Below are 16,075 nucleotides of genomic sequence, written 5' to 3'. Positions count from 1 at the left end.
CAAGTAATAATAATTTGTACAAGACCGTAAAATCTCCTAAACATATATTCATAAAGCTCAAACGCTTACCCAAATCCTAAACCGAAAACTGTTCCTTTTAATATGAGCCAAGTTGTATCTTACTTATATAGTTGTAGAATATCTTAATACTTCTATTAAACAAGGATGGATTAACCAAATGTGACAGCAATTTGGAAACTTTTGGAAACGCTGTTCTTTTGAACTTTCTATTCATCAAAGAATCCTAAAAATATTGAGCTGCACAACTGTTTTTAGCATCGCTAATAATAATAATAAATCTTTCTTGAGCATCATATCAGCGTATTAGAATGATTTCTGAAAGATCGTGTGATACTGCAGACTGGATGACCGCTGTAAATTCAGCTTTGCAGGAATAAATTACATTTTTTAATATATTCACATAGAAGTTCTTTTAAATGAGTTTGAAAATGTCCAAACTGAGTTGTGAGGGCATTTGAAGTGGTCTTCAATATTGTCTTTATAAATCATGCCAAAGCATTAAATCTAGGCTACTAGGCTATGGACAGATTTGCGTGAGGTTATGTTGAATCATCAGTGGTGTGTGTGTGTTTAAGGGCTTATAAGGCAGCAGAAATGAAGAGAACTGTTATTTCAATAGCAGGAAATGGAGCCCTCAGTGAGTACAGACATAACTATGAGGTATGGCGTGAGAAACTCTTGTTCACAAAACTCACATATTTAATGCCGCCCATTAGCAACGTAACATAAATATGCATGAATATATTGAGAATAATGTTCTGCTTCAAAAATCTCTATGCAGTGACAGAGAAATGCATTCAATTTGATCAAAAGTAAATGTGTAAAACTATAGGCCAGATTACAAAGTAAAATGTTTCAAATATTCAAGGTGTGAAACCATCGTCAGACTGACAGTGTGATACTGGTTATCCACTAGAGGGCAGCAAAGGCCAGAACACACGACTACTCTCTCTACCTTTCCACAAACAGACAGATGGGCAAAATGGATTTATATTGGTGTGTGTGTGTGTGTGTGTGTGTGTGTGTGTGTGTGTGTGTGTGTGTGTGTGTGTGTGTGTGTGTGTGTGTGTGTGTGTGTGTGTGTGTGTGTGTGTGAATTTTATATGTGCAAGTCTGAGATCGTAAATGTGTACTTGTTAATATCCTGCCTTGTCAGGTTCACTATTACTCTGAGTCACTCTGTTGAGTCTCTCTCTTCGCTTTAACATGAAAGGAGAAAGTGTGATACAAAAACACAAATATATGTGCTCAGGTTGGAGTCCATTGAAGCCGCAGTGCCCACTCTAGTAGACGTCCAGTGTGACAGCAAGGTCACAGAAGGTCAAATCTCCTCAATACAGCTCATCTTGTCACAGAAGCAAACTTCTGCCTCTGACCCCCCGACAGCTTTGGCCTCTGACCTCATGTTCTTAGGACTCCTTTTTTTTTTCTTTCATTATGAGCGAGCAAACAAAGCCGTTCTCTAATCATTGTCTGACAGACAGGACAGGAGGTAAAAAGATATTATTATCTACTTAAAAGGGCTTTATTCGGCTATCATATGACCAAAAACATGGAGCTAAGTGTGGACTGCATATTTGCCTGCATATGCAATGAAAAAAGTGAAACAGTGTTAATGTTGTCGCTCTTCAGGTTTAAAAAAAGCATTTTCACATATTACGTATTTATGTTGATAGATTAAATTAAGTAAAGAAATATTAATAATTTTTTGCTAAAGAAATTCTAAATTGTTTAAAAAAGTATTTTACTTGACTAAAATTATGCAATCAATCAGAGTTAATGGACTAAAAATAAAGTACATAAAATGCAAAAAAAATTAGGCAACGAAGTTTATGATATTTTGATATATTTATGTCATGATATAACAAATAAATATTGTAATTTACTTTACTATCAAATTTAAAATACATATAAAATACATATACAAAACACATTATGTAGGCCTATCTAATAAATATAATCAAAACTTATGTTTATTACTTGTATATAATACCGCTATTAATTGACTATTAACAGATTTGAAGCTGTACTGTAAAAATAAATTCTGATTTGGTAACCTATGTGCGTATGTATTCTTAATCCAGGGACTTAATAATTGAACTACAGCGAACTCATCTCATGCGCTTTCCTTGCCACGTGCAGCCGCATTGTAAACACTCAAAGTTTTTTGTTTTTTTTAAAAACTCTTTCAACAGCTCCATAGTTAGTTCTGACTGGTGACGCGGTGCGCAATGACAGTTGGGTGATTTGTCCTCTCCACTATCGTGAAGTGATGTATCGGTGTTCCCTTATTCCCTATGCTGTTCACAATACTCTTCGAACTGAAAATGTTCGCTCCTTTGGATTGGAATCTCACTTAAGATGGCGAAACCCTGTGAAGTCCACTTCGCAGTCCACTGACGGTCCAATGGAAAGCACTTTTAGACTACATTTATTCAGCAAAAAACAAAGACAACAGACAAAATAACAAAAATACATAAATAAAAAAATAACACTGATTGGAAAAAAACACAATCTAATACTATCACTGTACCATGGTGCCCCCTCATTACTTTTTGTAAGGGTTTTATTGTGTTTTTTCTATTAAATTGTATACACTGTTATCTATTATTTGTCAAAAAGCCAAGCCAGGGAATATGTCTGTCTAATTTATTAAGGTCAATCGGGTAAAAGTTAGGCCTCACACAAACTAACTGAAAAATATTTTTCTTCAAACCGAGAGCCATTTAGACAGAGTGGGACTCTCTGTAAATTAACTGAATGTAATATTTTACATAAGAATGGTTTTACACAAACAGTTTACACACAAATACATTCTGCTCGTGTTTCATGAATGAGGCACAAGGTCAACGTGATTTCAAGATAAAGATATGTAAACTCCTTGTTACAGTTTCCAACAGGGTGAGCATTTTATCATTAAAGTTAGGGTAGGCAATTTCAGAGAGGCTAGAATAGCAAGCTAGCTAGCCTTCGGAGCAACTCCAAAGCCATGCCTCCTCCAAAACACAAGAACAGCACAGCCAAAGCAGAGTTTGCAAAGGGCGTTAAATTACTTAAAGGGTTAATTCACCCAAAAATGAAAATTCTGTCAGTAATTACTCACCCTCATGTTGTTCCAACCCCGTAAGACCTTCGTTCATCTTCGGAACACAAATTAAGATATTTTTGATGAAATCTGAGAGCTGGCTCACTCCTCCATAGGCTTCTAAGACATTATAAATTGCTGGCCCAGAAAATGCATTAAAGACATCGTTAATATAGTCCAAGTGACTACAGTGGCTCAATCTTAAGTTTATAAAGCGACGAGAATACTTTTTGTGCGCAAAAAAATAAATAAAAAATAATGACTTTATTCCACTATTCATTTCCTTCTCTCTGGGCCTCGAGTCTTTTCACGTAGTGTTTTAGCGCAGCGCGTCTGTGTTATACGTCACACGCATCACACACATGACCAGCGTCGGCCAATAGTGAGCCTACGTGTGACGTACAACACAGATGCGCTGCGCTGTTTTACTACGTGAAATTTATTTTTGGGAATTTTCATTTTTGGGTGAACTAACCCTTTAATGTCCCAAGCACAATGATAATCAATGTAAACAACTTAGAGAGCTCTGATTGCTCTGATTGCACAGGTTGCCAGCAAACAAACAGCAGCCACATTTTGATCTGTCATGACAACTCTCTGAGATATTGGCATGGTAAAGATATGACAATGTGAATGTATTTGGTCTTGGCGGAATAGATCTGCTACGCTGCTGCTGCTTAAGAGCAAAAAACACAGAGACTTGCCACTGCCAATACATTCACAGACATTTTGCTGTGAGCATCTAAGACATGAGCATATAACATACATGAAATAACCTCCAATAACAGATCTATACAGGTGGAGCTGGGGAAGAGGGAGGGTTTCTGAAAGTGCGCTCCAGACTGCTAACAGCAACACTACTGGTATTTGAATGTTGAACCGCAGCTCATTGGCCACTGATGCAACAACAACAAATCACCCGCACTATGATGACGATGCGACCGCTTCCAAATTGAGTAAAGGGTATATATTTAGACCACTTCTATTATTGATTGCTATTCCAAGCTTTATAATTAATATAATTAACTAACTTTACTAACTTTAATAAAGAAACAAAAAATAAATGATTAAGAAAATCAACCTAAAACAAACATTACCTTTATGTCCTGTCAAATAATGTGATGCAGTTTTTCATGTAACAGACAAGAGAATAGAACTGGTATGTGAGTAAAGGGACATGGGAAAAGCAAAGATGGAAGAGTTTCATGCAGACACCCCTCTGAGTGGCCCGGAAACAACCCCACTTTCCTCACACATCCAGGAAACATTGCATGGAAAAGAAAGGCTGGGAAACTGTAGTTGTCCAATGACCCATCATATATACATTTTACTATGCCATTTTGAATTGATAGTGACAGTATGAGAGGTGACAGCAAACAATAAAGTGAAGATGGGGTTGTGGGATTGAGAAAATTACCCCGCTACTCAGTTCTTGAGGTGCCTGCATATAAGTGCCATCATGCCATGCTTCAGAGCATATACAACACCTGCCAGGCCACATCTCTGACCTCAGGACTGCCTTGAGTGCAGAATGCGGTCCGTGTAGCGACAGGTGTGTTTTAGTGACATATTCTGCTTATATAAAATATACTCTAGCTATTACAATTTCTGCCATTTTGTAAAAATGTACAAAATAGGACCAAAGACTCTTAAATGTGTTAGCGTTTTATTTTCTATTCATTTTTATGGTATTTGCAATTTTTACTACAAAAAAAAAAAAAGTACACTAAATATATCTATATAGTTGTATTAGATTTAGATTCATACACATATAGCTGCACGATTGGATAGATTGAGAATAACCAATTTTGTTTTAAAATAGAGATCACAATTCTGAACAGACAACTAAAAAAAACGTAACTTACTAGAGGTACTGACAAAATGTTAATTGCTGCAGTCTATTTTATAATATTTTATTAATTTGAATGAGTTTTAATTATTATGAAAATTTGGTTTGAATGAATGATTCAATGACTTGTTGCATTACTGGATGAATCAGTGTTTTTTGAACGAATCTCTTGAATTAATGATTAAATGACAAATGCATTTTATAAGAGTAACTTGTCATCACCTACTGTTGTAACAATGTAATTGATATAATCTTTATTTGAAGTGTCTTTCAAGTTACTGATTAACGGTGATTAAGGTGATTAACTCTTATTTTGATTGCTATCGTAGATATCAGTGTTTATATCCGAACTATAAATTTTTATACCAGTACTTCTGTGATAATTTGAATTTGCAACAGAAATAATGATACTGTGTGTGGTTGAAAAGAATAGTTTCAAAACTATTTGTGACAACTGCTCTCGCTGGGTCTATTGATAACTACAGCTTTAACAAAAAAGGGTTTCTTTGTGCCAGGGTAGGGCAGCACATGACCAGGTGTGTGAGTGTGTTTGAGGCGTTAAACCTGATTATCCCACCTGCATCCCATAAACCACCTGGGGCAGTGGTCAGTCGTCCAGTAGATTTGTGTCTCACTAAAATCTGCACAATGAGCAAATGTGGAACTGGAGAAAAGTTCATGCTGACCAGCAAAGTACACCACTAAAAATCTTCCCTGTAGAGTTGAGTTATTAAGTCGGCCTTATACAATAATTTAGGGCCAGTACAAGAGGTCTCAGTAGTGAAAGTAAAGATTTAAAGTTTATGGCCATTTTTCTTGTAGCTTACTCTGTGTGCGTGTGTGTGTGTGTGTGTGTGTGTGTGTGTGTGTGTAAAAAATAGAGTAAAGTACAGGCGGGACAGAGTGTGTTAGGGCTTTAAAATAATGTAGGAGTTACTAAGATCACATGAGAGTTATGTGATGGCAAATATATTACAGATCAGTTTATCATGAATCACAATTTACACATCAAATAGATTAATAATAAAATAAAAAATGCTCCTAAATATCTGATATAAGCTTTAATTTTTTTTTTTTTAGTCTTTAACATTTAAAAGCTTTGATCTTAAAAATCAATACTTTAAAAGGCACAGACCATCTATATTTTTTCTTCAAAGTTCAGGTCCAGTGGACAAAATCAGGTCAGCAAAAAAACATTCATACAGATAACATTAACTATGCGCTTACTGATTATTGATGATGTTAAATATTTCTCTTTGAGTCTCGTCTCATCAATATTTGAGGGTCGCAACCGTCCATTGATCTACTTTCTCACATTCTCGTCTCAGCACACCTCCATTCGTTATCATTATCTGACCATTTTATGCAAGCGAAGGAAACAATGCTGTAGATCTGCAATGAACGACCTGGGAGAATTTCAAGCATTGGTTGCTGATACACTATCATGTGTTACAGTGAGCAAACACAGAAATCTTTTGCACCTATAATGACTCAGTGGAGAGCTTTTAGGGTCACACACACACACACACACGCACACAGGTGGTATGTGAACTGAGAAGAGCTGTCTCTCGCATGCCTGATTGTTATTGTGGGTCCTGCTGTTGCACCGTTGGGCTCCTGCATTAATGCCACAGCGACAGGAAGTTAGATATTGTGTGAAACTCCACGTGCTTTTGAATTACTGCAGAGAGAAAAAACACACAGGCATTTTCTCACTCACTCAATGGACTTTTAGCAGATTAAAGGACATTCTTTGCCTTATCACAAATGGCAAAGCTATGAGAGGTGTGTATTTAAGTGTGTAATCTATTATTGTGCATCTAAACACCTGAAGAGAATGACTCTTTTCACTTTAAGGTCAAGCCAAGTCTGATTTTAGGTGTGCGTGTGTTTGAGCCTTACTCAAGAAGGTCAGCCATGAGAACCAACTAATGCTGTAATGCACAAAACAGGAAACCGAGCAGATCCAGGCATGACATAATGATGTTGTTGGCTGTTCTTCTTTTTGTATAATAACTGTGTGTGATGTGTACTAATAATTGCTATTTAAAAGCACACTTCAGCCCAAAAGGAATATTCTTTGAAGTTGATGGAACACCTAAGATGATGTTCAGTCGAATGTTCACCACCACAATTCAAAAGTTTGCGGTCGGTAAGATTGTTTAATGTTTTTGAGAGAAGCCTCCCATGCTCAGGACTGTATTTATTTGATCAGTAAGAAAAATAATATAGAGAAACATTATTACAATATAAAATGAAAATAATTATATATATATATATATATATTATATATATATATATATATATATATATAATTATTATATAACTATATATAACTATTTTTTTATGTAGTTTATTCCTGTGATGGCAAAGCTGAATTTTCAGCATCATTACTCCAGTCTCCAGAGTCACATGATCCTTCAGAAATCATTCTAATATGCTGATTTGCTGCTCAAGAAACATTTCATATTATTATCATTGAAATTAGAAACATTGCAAATAGTTGTGCTGCTTAATATTTTTGTGGAAATGTTGATATTTATTGAATAGAAATATTAAAAGAACAGCATTTTTTCTTAAATATATATATATTTTTGTAACATGATTGTAAAACGCATTTACTTTTGATCCCCTTTTGATCAACTTAAAAAAGTATTGATTTATTTCTTATAAAAAAATTGTACTGACTGTTACTGAAAGTGAATAGGGACAGATGGAGGTCCAAAAATGGCAAAACAAAAAGCATTACATTAGTCCATATGATTTGTGCAAAATATTTTCAGAGAATACAGTGCTATGCATAAGTTTAGACACCCGTGCTAAAGTTGACTAAAAAGAGGAATAAAAAATCATCTTTTGGAAATTGAACTTAATGCCTTAATTAAAAAAATTAGGAAAAATCCAACCTTTAAGGACACCAATTTTCTTTGTGAATGAATAATGTATCGTAAATAAATAAATGTTCTTTGGAATTAAAATAGCCCCACATCATCACATACCCTTCACTATACCTAGAGATTGGCATGGAGTACTTTCCATAAGATCATCTCTCAATGCAAATCAAACTAGCTTTTAGGCTAACTGAAATAAAACCATGCCAATCTCTAGGTATGGTGAAGGTTATGTGATGATGTGGGGCTATTTTAATTCCAAAGGCCAAGGGAACTTTATCAGGATGCATAGTATCCTGGATCCATGAAGTAACTGGCCTTTAAAAATAAAAATCTGCCTGGCTCTATGGGAATTTAACATAGGGGTGTCCAGACTTATGCACCCTGTATTTTAAGGAAGAACATTTATTTATTTACGATACATTATTCATTCACAAAGAAAATTGGTGTCCTTAAAGGTTGGATTTTTCCTAATTTTTTCAATTAAGGCATTAAGTTCAATTTCCAAAAGATGATTTTCTTATTCCTCTTTTTAGTCAACTTTAGCATGGGTGTCTAAACTTATGCATAGCACTGTATATGTTAGCTCAGTGTGAGGAAAAGATCAATCTTTTATCAATATAAATTTCTTATTATTGAATAAAAGGAATATTCCTGGTTTCAATACAAGTTAAAAGCATTTTGGAGAGTTTAAAAGCTGAAATGTGAAGCTTTTGTTCTCTATCCTTGCATGTTTCATGTGAGAGTCATCAGATTTGTTGACTTTACTGGTGTTAATTGGAAATGTCTTATACATTTATGTGTTTCTGGTGGATTTAGTTTAGGTCTAAAAGTTGCATATTTAGCCCAAATAAGGTGATAACTACGACAAAGTACTATCAATGTTCTGAACCCGGAGTATTCCCCCAAATGCCCAGACCTCCCGGTTTCTTACAGTGCTTTATTGCTTTTCACACCTGCATCCCTCCGGCAATAGAGTGTGTGTTGGGGTGTGTGTATGTGAGACTATATTTGCCTTTTTCACCGATACCTCAGTTAAAGCCTGCTGATATGTGCTAGTGTGTGTGTGTGTGTAATCTAATCCCGTTCAGAAACTGTGTCCTTAAGTAACAACAACACATGATTGCACATTTCAGATTCCCTCTCCCAGTCTCTCATAAAAGAAAGGAGAAATGTTGGCTAACCCCATCATTAAACATCTCTGAGCCCGTCCTGACCCTAAACAAAGCCATGGAATGTTGTCCCACCGGCAGGAATGTTCAGGAACGAGGGGGAGGAAAGGAAAAGAACGGGAGAATGAAAGTGTGAATCTCCTTTTTTCTGACCCTCCTGCCAAGCGAAGGAGGGCGTCAAAGAAAAGGAGAGAAGAAATAGAGGGACAGAGCAATAGGCCGCTTGTCTGCGCGTGAGAAACGCATTGTAGCTACACGGCTCCTGGCTAGCATTGCTAATCACAGGAATGAACGGAATGAGACAAACCGGTCAACATAAAAGAACATCCACACGGCCCACAGTTCATTTAGACCCATCAGCCAACCCTAAGGGAACCGTAGACACACGGTTTAGTGAATCTAAATATCTCAATTGAAACCACATTATGCTATTCTATTACATTATTTGACAACCCACACGTCAAAGCTGACTGAATGTTTGCTAAACTTAAGCATAAACTCTGTATGACACATTCACCTGCCCTAAAACTTTTCCAGAGACTTACTTATATATATAATCTGAAATGACTGTACAGCACCACCTGGAGTCACATATTCCAGTAACATCAACAGACATTTTACTAAACCAACATTACACTAACTAATGTAGTTTAGGGCTGCTTCAGTCAATTAATACCCTGCTAAAAATGCATTACTTCATGCACTGCCTGTATGTGTGAAATTCGGTGTGTCTCTCTCCTTCTGCAATCTCATCCATTATGGGTGAGTGTATGCCAGAAATAATCCTCTAGTTAGAGAATGTAGAAATGAATCAATTAAACATCATATTGAATCATTGGCCTATTGAACATCTTCGAGCAGCTCAATGAGTCACGGCAACATGTTTTTCCATTACTCATCAACATATCAAGGTTCAACTTCATTTTTTAAGATATACAAGATTCAATGTTTTAAAAGTCAGTTTAAAATAATTTAAGCTTAAATTACTTACCAATTACCAATTTGATTAGGCTATGCTTAAAAAATGCAAGGCAGCAACTGAACTTAAGTTTTACATTTGTTTTAAACAGTGAAGCTTTGATTTAAAATGTCATTGTGCACCATTTTCAATTCTGAAGAATATAGGCAATTCTAAATAACTGGGAAATAAAGACTATGAGAAATATAGTCTCAAATTGTAAGATATGAAATCACACAATGAGATTTAGTTTAGGATGAGCAAGTGTTGTTTAGTAAAGATTTTTATATAATTACAATTATAAATAAATGCTGTTCTTTTGAACTTTCTATTGAGGAAAGAAAAAAGTTGATCAGTTTCCAGAAAAATACTAAGCCGAATTAAGAAGTGTTGTGAGCACCAAATCAGTATATTACAATGATTTCTGACTATTACTGTTTCAGCTTCATTGTCACAAGTTTATTCACACACATTTTAAAATAAAATAGAAAACAAAGGCCGATTAAAAGCTCACCAACTACTAGTTACATTAAATAAAATTTGGTCATGACTAAATGATTGTGCTACCAATAATTGTTTTATAGCACAAATATATCTGGTGATCTTAAAGCAATACTTGTGTGTGCGGTTCTTTATCTGTGTGGCCTGGGGGAAGGGTTGTGTTTCATGACAACAAAGTGAAGTATATCACTCCACCTGCTCTTACATCAGCCCTCAGGAAAAATGTGTGTGTGTGTGTGTGTGTGTGTGTGTGTGTGTGTGTGTGTGTGTGTGTGTGTGTGTGTGTGTGTGTGTGTGTGTGTGTGTGTGTTGTGATCTATGCCTAATCTGATTTCACTATTAAAATGCACATTCTCTCATACTCATACGACCCTGCAAATATTTACAACAAGCACAATACAGTCCATCTGTTGCATGTGCAGTTGATCTGATATCGCTCTATCAGAACATGCAAGCTGAAGATTAAAAAAATCTCTCTTTTGTTAAAAGATCTGCAGGAATTGTTTCTGGGTGTGTAAAGTTTACACTTTGAAACAAATGTAGACATAAACAATGAATGTTTGACATATTCAGAATTCACATAAATATGTGTTACAATGTCAAGAAGAGCGCCAAAGACACAAAACGAGAAGAAAAAAAAGGAGGCAATTGTTTCTATATTTTCTCTTATAGCTGGAAGTTCCGACAAATGATCCAAAGCAACGTCATCACATTTGTTTCATTGTTTTAAATTGTTTAAACTCACATACACATTGACTAACTAATATTTGAGTATGATTTGAACGATATGGCTACTATTTGATACAGATGTTAGATGCTGTGGCAGTGTATTCTTTCAAGTTGAGTATACCTCATATTCATAAGCCAAATCAAACACGTGGCATTATATTAATGACTGTTTTCGTTCAACACCTGCTCTGTGTATTTGTCCACCGTATTTGTCTAATTTTCCTTCCTCCCGCCAGCAAGGTTCATGTAGTTCTCTGTCATCCCTCGTTCACATGAGAGGGAGGAAAGCTAGCGCTTTCAATCACACGCTACACAGGAGAAAAATAACAAAATGAGAGTTGAATAACAAGAGTCAGGATATACCGTCGCTCCTAGACATACACTAATTCATTACAGAGAAACAAAACAGAGTTAGCGTGCTTTCAGCAAGCGCTCAGTTTCTCACACAGGGTGACTGAGACGTAACAAAGAACGATAAAAGAACGGATGGACGAACATGAGACAGAACAGCAAAGGCCAATTAGCTAATTCACATGTTAGCCTAGCATATGACCAATTATATTGTTTGAATAGTGAGGGAATTGAAAGAGACAAACTATATAGAAAAGTGGATGGGTGAGTAGAAGAACAAGGGAAAGTGAGCTGATTAAGAGGATGTTGGGGGAAGGAAAGAAAATGAGGCGAAAGACTAAAAGAAGAGAGGGGGTCAAGAAAACTGTGCAGTAAGAGCGCTGATCCTAGATTAGGTCATGTCATCCTTATTAGCCAGAGAAAGAAAGAAAAGAAAACAAGGGTGAGTGGACGACAGAACAAAAAAAAAGTAATCAGTTCTCAGGGTTTAATCCCAGAGAACGAGTGCGATGTAACGTCATAATGGTGGTCTGATGAATGCCGCAGAGATCAGGCGCAATTTTCGGAAAGAATCAGAACACTTTGCTGGGGTGATTCAATGTGTGTGTCTGTCCGCTTGCAAGCACGCTTGAGTTTAACCTGAGGTGAAAGTTACCGGTAGCAGCACTCTGCTGTTTTGACCTATTCTAAGATAACCAATGCAGAAGATAAGGCACACACACACACAGCTGATAACATCTTGGGATGGGATTAGTGACAATGAGAGTAGATTTGGGGGCGAGAGGGGAGGTCGAGGGGCAGTTTGGCAGGGGAGGGGTGTTATCTTTGTGTGTATTCGTGTGTGTGTTTGTTATCTTTGTAAGAAAAAGGCCTTTGTCCATGTCTTACCCGTGCCCACACTGAGCTCACATATGGACATTTATAATGGAAAGGCATTACAGAGATCAATATAGTATGTACAATACGTTCTATATTAGTATTTCATCATATGGGGGTTTCTTCAACTCAAGGCACTTTTGTTAGCATTTGTTTTTAAATGACTGTCTGTGTGTGTGTGTGTGTGTGTGTGTGTGTGTGTGTGTGTGTGTGTGTGTGTGTGTGTGTGTGTGTGTCATGTATTCCCTACATTATGGGGACAAAATATCCTTACAATGATGGCAATACCAGAGACCTTTGCTCTTTTGGGGACATTTTTGGTCCCCATGAAAAAAAAATGCTAATAAATCATGCTAATGGTGTTTTTTGTTTGTTTGTTTGTTTTTTAATGTAAAAATGCAGAAAGTTTTCTATGATGGATAGGTTTAGGGGATAGAATATACAGTTTGTACAGTATAAAATCATTATGTCTGTGGAAAGTCCCCATGGAAACCCAACTTCAACATTTGCTATTATTCTATTATATATGCACCTTATATCATTTTACCCTTATCCTAAAATATGAAAATCCATCAAGAAAGTATGAATCACAACCTTTAAATAATCGAAAACAAATTTCCATCACAGTCATTTCCATCATATCCATAATGTTAGTAAACACAATACATCATACTCTTGAGATGCCTGTATTTTTAACTTTGTCACACTGTTATTTATTAAATAGTGATTTGTATATAGTCACTAATATACTCACTAATAGTGAGTTTATTTCCTAAAAGTCCAAGGGCAATAGCTGAAACACCCATAAGAAAATCAGATTTGAGAACAGTAAGAAGTCTCAGACACATATGCCTAATTTACTTTGAACTGGGGTAAGCCTAGGAAAGTGTGCTTGTGTGTAGGTGTGTGTGTGTGTAGGTGTGTGTGTGTAGTGGCTCTTTGTGTTTTTGTCCCAGGCTGTAGAAAGCTACAGAGGCAGATCTCCATTGATAACAGGAGCCAGCACAGGAAACAACACAATAGCAGGAGACTGACCCTGTAAGCAAAGAACATTAAGAGAAGGACATTATTTCGTTTAAAAAAAGGGGGGGCATGAATATCAACTGGCTAAAAATAATTAAAACTTCATGGATGTAATATTTGTCTCCATTTCAAATTTTGGTGAAGTGAAATTATTGGCACTTGCTGTTCCGTTTTTGGCGAGTAAAATAATTGACATGCATATATAATTCTATATAGCACTGCATTTTGTAAGCTTTATAAGCTGGACATGAATAAATATTTAAAACGAGTCTCCATTCCTTTCGTCTCTCATGAGAGTCAAACACATCAATTTGCACTCAAAAAAGCACAAACAGAGGACTGAAGTGTGTAGAGAGAGAAAACGGCTCCTTTATTTTAACTTCTAAGCGGTTTCACCGCAAATTGAAGCGTGAAGACGACAGCACAATTAGCGGGCGCAGAAGGAGGGATGGGAATGAGCTTGTGAAAAGCCGAGCGAAAGAAAGGCAAAAGGATACAACTTATTTGGTGCACTCTTAGCCTCTCGAATCCCACCACCAAACCCTTCGTGAACGCGGACCTCGCGAAACATTTCAATCCAATAAAAACTAATGAGACGGCATTTGAATCCCAAAGGCAGAACGGAGGAGGACAGGGGGAAAAAGAGATGACAGAAAGAGAGGAAGGTCCTGGAGTGAGGGTCTGCCCCCTGCAGATCATGCCATTCTACCTCTCGCCCCCTTTTTCTCACCCGCTTTTCTCTCCCATTGAGCTCGGCGGACCTCGCCGTCTCTCAATTGGATCTTTTCTTTCCTTCACTCTTTCTTTGCATGCCTAATCCGCAGAGGAGCTGAGAAATACACTCATTAGCGAGGGGGAGAGAAAGAGAGAGGAGAACATATGGCTTTGACTTGCGATCACACTAAAAATCCCTTGTCTTTCGCCGGTTAAATAGTTTGTCTGTTTATCGGCCTTCTCAGAGAGAGGAGCATATCTGAGAGCATCACAGAGAGGAAACTGTTTAAAAATGAAACACGCTTGAAGGAGAGCCACAACAATGATCCCAGAGCACTTCAGAACAAAGTCTTCCCGAGGGAAAGAAAAGGTGTTTGAGATTTTCTGTCTCGGAGAAGGAGAAAGGGCGGGGGGTTCGGGGGGTTGGGTTGGGGGGAATCAAGCAACAGAGAGTAATGTGTATGCCACCTGTAAATGTTTCTCTGACCACTAACATTATCAGGTTTCACTTGAAGTCTCCGGCTGATCCGGCGGCTCCTTTGAACGGAGGGAAAAAAGCGTCTGCCCAAGGGTCTGTCCCCTTGATTTCCTCTCTGTTTTTCCTCTTTTTTCCTTTCTTTCCTTTCTTCTCCTTCGCTTTAACTATTTTCAAACACAGTGAGAGAGTCAGTGTTAACGCATCTGAACCCCAGTGCTGTCAAAGGTTAACACACACACACACACACCTGAAGGAAAAGCTTTTAGCACAGGTATAGGGAAGGCATTCCCATGAGGCCTTTCTGCAGCAGCTGCTGGTTAACAGTGTTGTGACATGTGAGGACAAAAGAGGCATCTCAACTTTAACCTGAAGACAACAAAAACCAGAGGGATGGATTACAGACAAGACCAAGATAAATATTTCACTTCTGAAAGAGCTTCAATACTAATGCTGGTGTGTTGTCAATCAAGAGAAAGTCTGGAGCAGCGAAGAGCCATTAATGCAACAACTTGTTGCTCATGATCTTTTTTTTATTTTAATATAATTTTATCAAATATATTTAAAATGAAGGATGAGTCTGTGCTGTGGAAAGCAGGTTTGCCAGGTCTGCATAACAAAACCAACCCAATTGCTAATCAAAACTAGCCCAACTGAGGCCAAAACTAACCCAATCTCGTACCGGGGGGTGGGTCGTTTCAACTCGCAGACTTAAACAACAACCCGCTGCAACAGTGTAAAAGTAGCCCAATTGCAGCACTGGTGGAAAGTTTACAGGCTTGTGAGGAAAAAAGTCGATATCCCGACCTTTTCCCTTAATTTTCTGCCTCCACTGTCCTATATAAGATTTTAAAAAAGCCAATAATAATAATAATGTTAATAGTAATTTATTTTGTTAATTTATATTAAATTATATTGCAAAGAAAGAAAGAAAGAAAGAAAGAAAGAAAGAAAGAAAGAAAGAAAGAAAGAAAGAAAGAAAGAAAGAAAGAAAGAAAGAAAGAAAGAAAGAAAGAAAAACTTAACTGGTAACATATAAAATTTAGAAACAGCCTTTTCCAGTCCAGAAAAAAAAAAAAAAAATTATATATATATATATATATATATATATATATATATATATATATATATATATATATATATATATATATATATATTCATTCAAATTTGACTCTGCTTGATTCATCATTGTTGTGGATTTAGTATCCCATGATCCTCTTTGGTGGGTGTGTCTCAAGAGCAGCGTTCCACACCGGTGGATGTTCACTCTACCACGCAGGGGCTGATGGGTAAGTGATTTCCTCTACTAATCCCTTTAGAGACAAACAAGTATTTTACCTTTCTTCTTCCTTCTCTTCTTTCTTTCTGACTATTTCTACTTGTAATTCTAGCCTAGCCTGATTCTAATTCCAGTTCATTTTCTCTCCTCC

The 16,075-nt window shown here is 36.8% G+C and overlaps 1 protein-coding gene across 3 annotated transcripts in view; it reads right to left on the bottom strand.

Annotated features, from left to right (window-relative positions):
- Window positions 1-16,075, bottom strand: part of arhgap15 (Rho GTPase activating protein 15) — an 82,699-nt gene that overhangs the window by 38,817 nt on the left and 27,807 nt on the right. The window contains exon 1 of one of the 3 annotated variants that reach the window (XM_079880385.1): window positions 14,665-14,730. The exons of the other annotated variants lie outside the window; for them this stretch is intronic. The gene's annotated coding sequence lies outside the window, so the exon portion shown is untranslated. Of the gene's footprint in view, window positions 1-14,664; window positions 14,731-16,075 lie in introns of those variants that run through there. 3 annotated transcript variants of the gene reach the window in all.

Source organism: Squalius cephalus (assembly GCF_949319135.1).
Source record: "Squalius cephalus genome assembly, chromosome: 9".
Classification (NCBI taxonomy): domain Eukaryota; kingdom Metazoa; phylum Chordata; class Actinopteri; order Cypriniformes; family Leuciscidae; genus Squalius; species Squalius cephalus.
Note: the sequence above shows the minus strand (reverse complement) of the source record. Positions and strands in the feature narration are given on the sequence as shown.